An 8,770-nucleotide genomic window follows, 5' to 3' on the forward strand; every position below is an offset into this window, starting at 1 on the left:
CTACTAGTAACGTGCAGACCCCTTTATATTACTGTTGACACATGATGTACCTCAGTGGAGGCTTGTTTTTTGTGGGTTGATTAGAAGGTTTTATTGGTAGCATTTTGGGGTACAGGAAATTTTTTGATCGCTTTTAAGGCTCGTTCTATATTTATCCTGTGCTCTGCACTGAGTACATTCTTTCTCATGAGTTTCCAGCTAAATTCCCCTAAGGTATGGTTCACTAACGGAAATGACAGAACCATTCACTGTAGTGATGCAAAATGAGTCACTTTGGATTTTGTCTGTCCTCTGTTCTGGTGGTGTAGTTTCTTTTTAGGTATGCGCATATCTGTGGTCCATCATTTTTTCTGCGCTAAAATGACTCCTAAAAAGATGCACTTTGCCGGAGTAGAAGCCAGATGGAGTCCGAGGTGACTCCATCTGCCTCATTATAGGGAACAGTTCTATCGGGGTTTCATGTGCATTGTGTTTTTTGGGGGAATTTAGATAAAAACCCCAAGGTGAGTGCTCAGTGCAAAGCACAGGATAAATGTGAACCAAGCCTTATACTGATTTTTCAAAGACAGAATGAACAAATAAAACAATTCTTGAATTGTTTACCGTATATACTCGAGTATAAGCCGACCCGAGTATAAGCCGACCCCCCTAATTTTGCTACAAAAAACTGGGAAAACTTATTGACTCGAGTATAAGCTTAGGGTGGAAAATGCAGCAGCTACCGGTGAATTTCAAAAATAAAAATAGATGCTCCATGCCGTTCATTATGGCCCCATAGCTGTGCCATATAGTGCTCTGCACTGTTCATTATTGCCCCATAGCTGTACCATAGAAAGCTGTGCCATATAGTGCTCTGCACCGTTCATTATTGCCCCATAGCTGTACCATAGAAAGCTGTGCCATATAGTGCTCTGCACCGTTCATTATTGCCCCATAGCTGTGCCATATAGTGCTCTGCACCGTTCATTATTGCCCCATAGCTGTGCCATAGAAAGCTGTGCCATATAGTGCTCTGCACCGTTCATTATTGCCCCATAGCTGTGCCATATAGTGCTCTGCACCGTTCATTATTGCCCCATAGATGTACCATAGAAAGCTGTGCCATTGCTGCTGCTGCTTTAATAATAAAAAAATGACATACTCACCTCTCTTGCTTGCAGCTCCTCAGCGTCCCGTTCCGGCGTCTCTCCGCACTGACTGATCAGGCAGAGGGCGGCGCGCACACTATATGCATCATCGCGCCCTCTGGCCTGCACAGTCAGTGCGGAGAGACGCCGGGAAGATGGAGCGGCGCCCGGAGTGTGGAACGCGGACAGGTGAATATGTAATACTTACCTGCTCCCGGCGTCCCGCTCCTTCCCCAGCTGGTCTTCGGTGCCGCAGCCTCTTCCTCTATCAGCGCAGCGGTCACCGTTACCGCTCATTAGAGAAATGAATATGCAGCTCCACCCCTATGGGAGTGGAGTCCATATTCATTTCTCTAATGAGCGGTCCTGTTGTGAATTCTGTTTGTGGGCTCCCTCTGGTGGCGACTGGTGGTACTGGTTGACTTCTGTTCTTTATCTCCAGTGCACCTGTTCCCATCAGGAAATGGGAGTTTCCTATATAGTCTGGCTTTTCAGTCATTTACTTGCCGGCTATCAATGTTACCAGAGCTCCTCTGTTACTTGCTACCTGCTCCAAGTCTGCTGATTCAGATAAGTTGGATCATTTGTATCTTTTGTCCAGCGTGCATTTATATTAATCTTGCTGCTGGAAGCTCTAGTGAACTGATATGACCACTCCGGTGTCATGAGTTGATACCGGAGTTTAAAGTTATTTCAGGATGGTATTTTGTAGGGTTTTGAGTTGACCGCGCAGTCCACTTTTGTATTTTCTGCTATCTAGTTAGTGGGCCTCTCTTTGCTGAACCTGTATTCATACTACGTATGTGTTTTCTTCTTAACTAACCGTCATTATATGTTGGTGGCTACTATCACTTTGGGGTTTTCTCTAGAGGCAAGCCAGGTCTGTGTTTCCTCTATTAGGGGTAGCTAGATCTCCGGCTGGTGCGAGACGTCTAGGGATCAAACGCAGGTACGTTCCCCGGCCACTGGTAGTTGTGCGTGAGGTTCAGCATCGCGGTCAGCTTAGATTCCATCTTCCTAGAGCTAGTCCTGTTTTTGCCTATGTCCCTGCCATTGGGAACCATGACAGTATAGCCGGCCCGACTGTGTTAAGTATTGGCTGAAGAAGGATAGAAAAGAAGTCTTTGACACCTTTTTTTTTTTTTTTTTTACTCTGAAGTCTGTCTAGCCATAATTGCAGTCTGCTTCTTTCCCCTCCTCTTAATCCCTGAATGGCTCAGATCTCAGCTGCTGAGAAATGGATATCCAGAGTTTAGCTTCAAATCTGAATAATCTGGCTTCTAAGGTTCAAAATATACAAGACTTTGTCATACATGCTCCTATGTCTGAACCTAAAATTCCTATACCAGAGTTTTTTTCTGGAGATAGATCTCGTTTTTTGAATTTTAAGCACAATTGTAAATTGTATCTTTCTCTGAGATCTTACTCCGCTGGAGACCCCGCTCAGCAGGTTAAGATTGTTATTTCCTTGCTGCGGGGTGACCCCCAGAATTGGGCATTTGCATTGGCGCCAGGGGACCCTGCGCTGCTCAATGTGGATGCGTTTTTTCTGGCGCTGGGGTTGCTCTATGAGGAACCTAATTTGGAGATTCAGGCTGAAAAAGCCTTGATAGCCCTCTCTCAAGGGCATGATGAAGCTGAAGTATATTGTCAAAAATTTCAAAAATGGTCTGTACTGACTCAGTGGAATGAGTGCGCCCTGGCGGCGAATTTCAGAGAGGGTCTCTCTGACGCCGTTAAAGATGTCATGGTGGGGTTTCCTACGCCCACAGGTCTGAATGAGTCCATGACAATGGCTATTCAGATTGACCGGCGTTTACGGGAGCGCAAACCTGTGCACCATTTGGCGGTGTCTTCTGAGCAGGCACCGGAGAATATGCAATGTGATAGAATTCTGTCCAGAAGTGAACGGCAGAATTATAGGCGTAAAAATGGGTTGTGCTTCTATTGTGGCGATTCTGCTCATGTTATATCAGCATGCTCTAAACGCACAAAAAGGGTTGATAAGTCTTTTGCAGTTAGCACTTTGCAGTCTAAGTTCCTTTTGTCTGTGACTTTGATTTGTTCGTTATCATCTATTACCGTGAATGCCTATGTGGACTCTGGCGCCGCCCTGAGTCTTATGGATTGGTCCTTTGCCAGGCGCTGTGGGTTTAGTCTAGAGTCTCTGGAGGTCCCTATTCCTTTGAAGGGTATTGACTCCACACCATTGGCTAGGAATAAACCTCAATACTGGACACAAGTGACTATGTGTATGACTCCAGACCATCAGGAGGTGATTCGATTCCTTGTGTTGCATAATTTGCATGATGTCTTAGTGCTTGGATTGCCATGGTTACAAACTCACAACCCAGTTCTTGACTGGAAAACAATGTCCGTATTAAGCTGGGGATGTCGGGGGGTTCATGGGGAAGTACCTTTGGTTTCCATTGCTTCATCTACTCCCTCTGAGGTTCCGGCATTTTTGTCTGACTATTGTGATGTTTTTGAGGAGCCTAAACTTAGTTCACTCCCTCCTCACAGGGATTGCGATTGTGCTATAGATTTGATTCCTGGCAGTAAGTTTCCTAAAGGTCGTTTGTTCAATCTGTCTGTGCCAGAGCATGCTGCTATGCGAGAGTATATTAAGGAGTCCTTGGAAAAGGGACATATCCGTCCATCCTCATCCCCTTTAGGAGCAGGTTTTTTTTCGTGGGTAAAAAAGATGGTTCCCTGAGGCCTTGTATTGATTATCGGCTGTTGAATAAGATTACAGTCAAATATCAGTATCCTTTGCCACTGTTGACTGATTTGTTTGCTCGTATTAAGGGGGCAAGGTGGTTCTCTAAGATTGACCTTCGGGGTGCGTATAATTTGGTGCGGATTAAGCAGGGAGATGAGTGGAAAACTGCATTTAATACGCCCGAGGGCCATTTTGAGTATCTGGTAATGCCTTTTGGTCTTTCTAATGCCCCTTCAGTCTTTCAGTCCTTTATGCACAATATTTTCCGTGATTATCTGGATGGTTTTATGATTGTGTATTTGGATGATATTTTGATTTTTTCTGATGACTGGGAGTCACATGTTCAACAGGTCAGGAAGGTTTTTCAGGTTTTGCGGGCCAATTCTTTGTTTGTAAAGGGTTCAAAGTGTATTTTTGGGGTTCAGAAGATCTCTTTTTTGGGGTACATTTTTTCCCCTTCTTCTATTGAGATGGATCCTGTCAAGGTTCGGGCTATTTGTGATTGGACGCAACCGACTTCCCTTAAGAGTCTTCAGAAATTCTTGGGCTTTGCTAATTTCTATCATCGATTTATAACTGGTTTTTCAAGTGTTGTTAAGCCTCTAACGGATTTGACTAAGAAGGGTGCTGATGTTTCCAATTGGTCCTCGGCGGCTGTGGAGGCCTTTCGGGAGCTTAAGTGCCGCTTTTCTTCTGCTCCTGTGTTGCGCCAGCCTGATGTTTCACTTCCTTTTCAGGTTGAAGTTGATGCTTCAGAGATCGGAGCGGGGGCGGTTTTGTTGCAGAGAAGTTCTGATTGCTCGGTGATGAGACCATGTGCGTTCTTTTCTCGAAAATTTTCGCCCGCCGAGCGAAATTATGATGTTGGTAATCGGGAGCTATTGGCTATGAAGTGGGCCTTTGAGGAGTGGCGTCATTGGCTTGAGGGTGCTAGGCATCAGGTGGTGGTCTTGACTGATCACAAGAATCTGATTTACCTTGAGTCAGCCAGGCGTCTGAATTCTAGACAGGCGCGCTGGTCGTTGTTTTTCTCCCGGTTTAATTTCGTAGTCTCGTATCTGCCGGGTTCAAAAAATGTGAAGGCAGATGCCCTTTCTAGGAGTTTTGAACCTGACTCCCCTGGTGATTCTGAGCCTACGGGTATCCTTAAGGATGGGGTGATATTGTCTGCTGTCTCTCCAGACTTGCGACGTGCTTTGCAGGAGTTTCAAGTGGATAGGCCTGATCGTTGTCCGCCTGGGAGACTGTTTGTTCCAGATGAGTGGACCAGTAGAGTCATCTTGGAAGTTCATTCTTCTGTGTTGGAAGGCCACCCTGGAATCTTTGGTACCAGAGATTTGGTGGCCAGGTCCTTCTGGTGGCCTTCCTTGTCTCGGGATGTGCGTACTTTTGTACAGTCTTGTGATGTTTGCGCTCGGGCCAAGCCTTGCTGTTCTCGGGCTAGTGGATTGTTGTTGCCCTTGCCTATTCCGAAGAGGCCTTGGACGCACATCTCTATGGACTTTATTTCGGATCTCCCGGTTTCTCAGAAAATGACCGTCATCTGGGTGGTGTGTGACCGTTTTTCTAAAATGGTTCATTTGGTACCCTTGCCCAAGTTGCCTTCTTCATCTGAGTTGGTTCCTCTGTTTTTTCAGAATGTGGTTCGTTTACATGGTATCCCGGAAAACATCGTTTCTGACAGGGGATCCCAATTTGTGTCTAGATTTTGGCGGGCGTTCTGTGCCAGGATGGGCATTGATTTGTCTTTTTCGTCTGCCTTCCATCCTCAGACGAATGGCCAGACAGAGCGAACTAATCAGACCTTGGAGACTTATTTGAGGTGTTTTGTGTCTGCTGATCAGGATGACTGGGTCGCCTTTTTGCCGTTGGCGGAGTTTGCCCTTAATAATCGGGCTAGTTCTGCCACTCTGGTTTCTCCTTTCTTTTGCAATTCGGGGTTTCACCCTCGTTTTTCATCTGGCCAGGTGGAATCTTCGGATTGTCCTGGAGTGGACACTATGGTGGATAGATTGCACCAGATTTGGAGTCATGTGGTGGACAACTTGAAGTTGTCCCAGGAGAAGACTCAGCAGTTTGCTAATCGTCGTCGTCGTGCTGGTAATCGTCTTCGTGTTGGGGACTTGGTGTGGTTATCTTCTCGTTTTGTCCCTATGAAGGTCTCTTCTCCTAAGTTTAAACCTCGGTTCATAGGTCCTTATAAGATTTTGGAGATTCTTAATCCTGTATCGTTTCGTTTGGACCTACCGGCATCTTTCACTATTCATAATGTCTTCCATCGGTCTTTGTTGCGGAGGTACGAGATACCGGTTGTTCCTTCTGTTGAGCCTCCTGCTCCTGTGCTGGTGCAGGGTGAATTGGAGTATGTTGTGGAGAAGATTTTGGACTCTCGCATTTCCAGATGGAGACTTCAATATTTGGTTAAATGGAAGGGATACGGTCAGGAGGATAATTCTTGGGTGACTGCCTCTGATGTTCATGCCTCTGATTTGGTTCGCGCCTTTCATAGGGCTCATCCAGATCGCCCTGGTGGTTCTCATGAGGGTTCGGTGCCCCCTCCTCAAGGGGGGGGTACTGTTGTGAATTCTGTTTGTGGGCTCCCTCTGGTGGCGACTGGTGGTACTGGTTGACTTCTGTTCTTTATCTCCAGTGCACCTGTTCCCATCAGGAAATGGGAGTTTCCTATATAGTCTGGCTTTTCAGTCATTTACTTGCCGGCTATCAATGTTACCAGAGCTCCTCTGTTACTTGCTACCTGCTCCAAGTCTGCTGATTCAGATAAGTTGGATCATTTGTATCTTTTGTCCAGCGTGCATTTATATTAATCTTGCTGCTGGAAGCTCTAGTGAACTGATATGACCACTCCGGTGTCATGAGTTGATACCGGAGTTTAAAGTTATTTCAGGATGGTATTTTGTAGGGTTTTGAGTTGACCGCGCAGTCCACTTTTGTATTTTCTGCTATCTAGTTAGTGGGCCTCTCTTTGCTGAACCTGTATTCATACTACGTATGTGTTTTCTTCTTAACTAACCGTCATTATATGTTGGGGGCTACTATCACTTTGGGGTTTTCTCTAGAGGCAAGCCAGGTCTGTGTTTCCTCTATTAGGGGTAGCTAGATCTCCGGCTGGTGCGAGACGTCTAGGGATCAAACGCAGGTACGTTCCCCGGCCACTGGTAGTTGTGCGTGAGGTTCAGCATCGCGGTCAGCTTAGATTCCATCTTCCTAGAGCTAGTCCTGTTTTTGCCTATGTCCCTGCCATTGGGAACCATGACATGGTCCCATGTGACCGCTGAACAGGGGAAGAGCTGCGGCACCCGGAGACCGTGGGACTGCAGGGACAGCGCCAGGAACCCCGGAAGCAGGTAAGTATGCCTCAGCGCCCTCTCCCCCTCACCCGCCGACCCTGCCGCCGACCGTGACTCGAGTATAAGCCGAGAGGGGCACTTTTAGCCCAAGAATTTGGGCTGAAAATCTTGGCTTATACTCGAGTATATACGGTATTTATTTCTTAGGGGTTTTTTAAATACCATTCACAGTTCAGTATAAGTGGTAAGACAGATTTATTCCTCGGGTTGGTAAGATTTCAGTGATACTAGATTTATAAAGTTTTTTTACGTTTTCTTTACTTTTGCACAATAAAAAAAGAAAATGGCAGGGCCAAACTGGCCACTTTATCCCAAGGTTAATATTTGTCCTCAAGGTGTCATGATTAGTGATGAGCGAGTATACTCGTTGCTCGGGTTTTCCTGAGCACACTCGGGGGGGGGGGGGATGTCTCGGAGTATTTGTTAAGGCCCCGTCTCACTTAGCGATTTACCAACGATCACGACCAGCGATATGACCTGGCCGTGATCGTTGGTAAGTCGCTGTGTGGTCGCTGGGGAGCTGTCACACAGACCGCTCTCCCCAGCGACCAACGATCAGGGGAACGAGTTCGGCATCGTTGAAACTGTCTTCAACGATGCCGAAGTCCCCCTGCAGCACCCGGGTAACCAGGGTAAACATCGGGTTACTAAGCGCAGGGCCGCGCTTAGTAACCCGATGTTTACCCTGGTTACCAAAAAAAACAAACAGTACATACTCGCCTTTCGGTGTCCAGGTCCCTTGCCGTCTGCTTCCTGCTCTGACTGACTGAGCCGCCGTACACTGAGAGCAGAGCGCAGCGGTGACGTCACTGCTGTGCTCTCACTGTACGGCCGGCAGTCAGTGAGAGCAGGAAGCAGACGGCAAGGGACCTGACGGACATCAGAAGGCGAGTATGTATTGTTTGTTTTTTTTTACATTTACGCTGGTAACCAGGGTAAACATCGGGTTACTAAGCGCGGCCCTGCGCTTAGTAACCCGATGTTTACCCTGGTTACCAGTGAAGACATCGCTGGATCGGTGTCACACACACCGATTCAGCAATGTCAGCGGGGCCTCAACGACCAAAAAAAGGTCCAGGCCATTCCGACACGACCAGCGATCTCGCAGCAGGGGCCTGATCGCTGGTACGTGTCACACATAGCGAGATCGCTATGGAGGTCGCTGTTGCGTCACAAAACTTGTGACTCAGCAGCGATCTCGCTAGCGATCTCGCTATGTGAGACGGGGCCTTTAGTGCTCGGAGATTTAGTTTTTGTCCACGTAGCTGCATGATTTATGGCTACTAGATAGGCTGAACACACTCGCTCATCACTAGTCATGATAACTATCGGGACCTGCAATCGGTGCAAAAAATGATCATGCTCGATGCAGCAGGGTCCTGAAGGTTTGGATTTCTTTTTCCCTTAATAATAAAAACCCTCAGTTATAAACAGCATTTTGTGTTTACTCATGTTATCTTTGTCTAATATTTAAATTTGTTTGGTGATCTGAAACATTTAAGTGTGACATGCAAAAGAATAGGAAATCAGGAAGGGACAAACACTCCTTTCTC

The sequence above is a fragment of the Ranitomeya variabilis genome, chromosome 1 (assembly GCF_051348905.1).
Source record: "Ranitomeya variabilis isolate aRanVar5 chromosome 1, aRanVar5.hap1, whole genome shotgun sequence".
Taxonomy (NCBI): Eukaryota; Metazoa; Chordata; class Amphibia; order Anura; family Dendrobatidae; genus Ranitomeya; species Ranitomeya variabilis.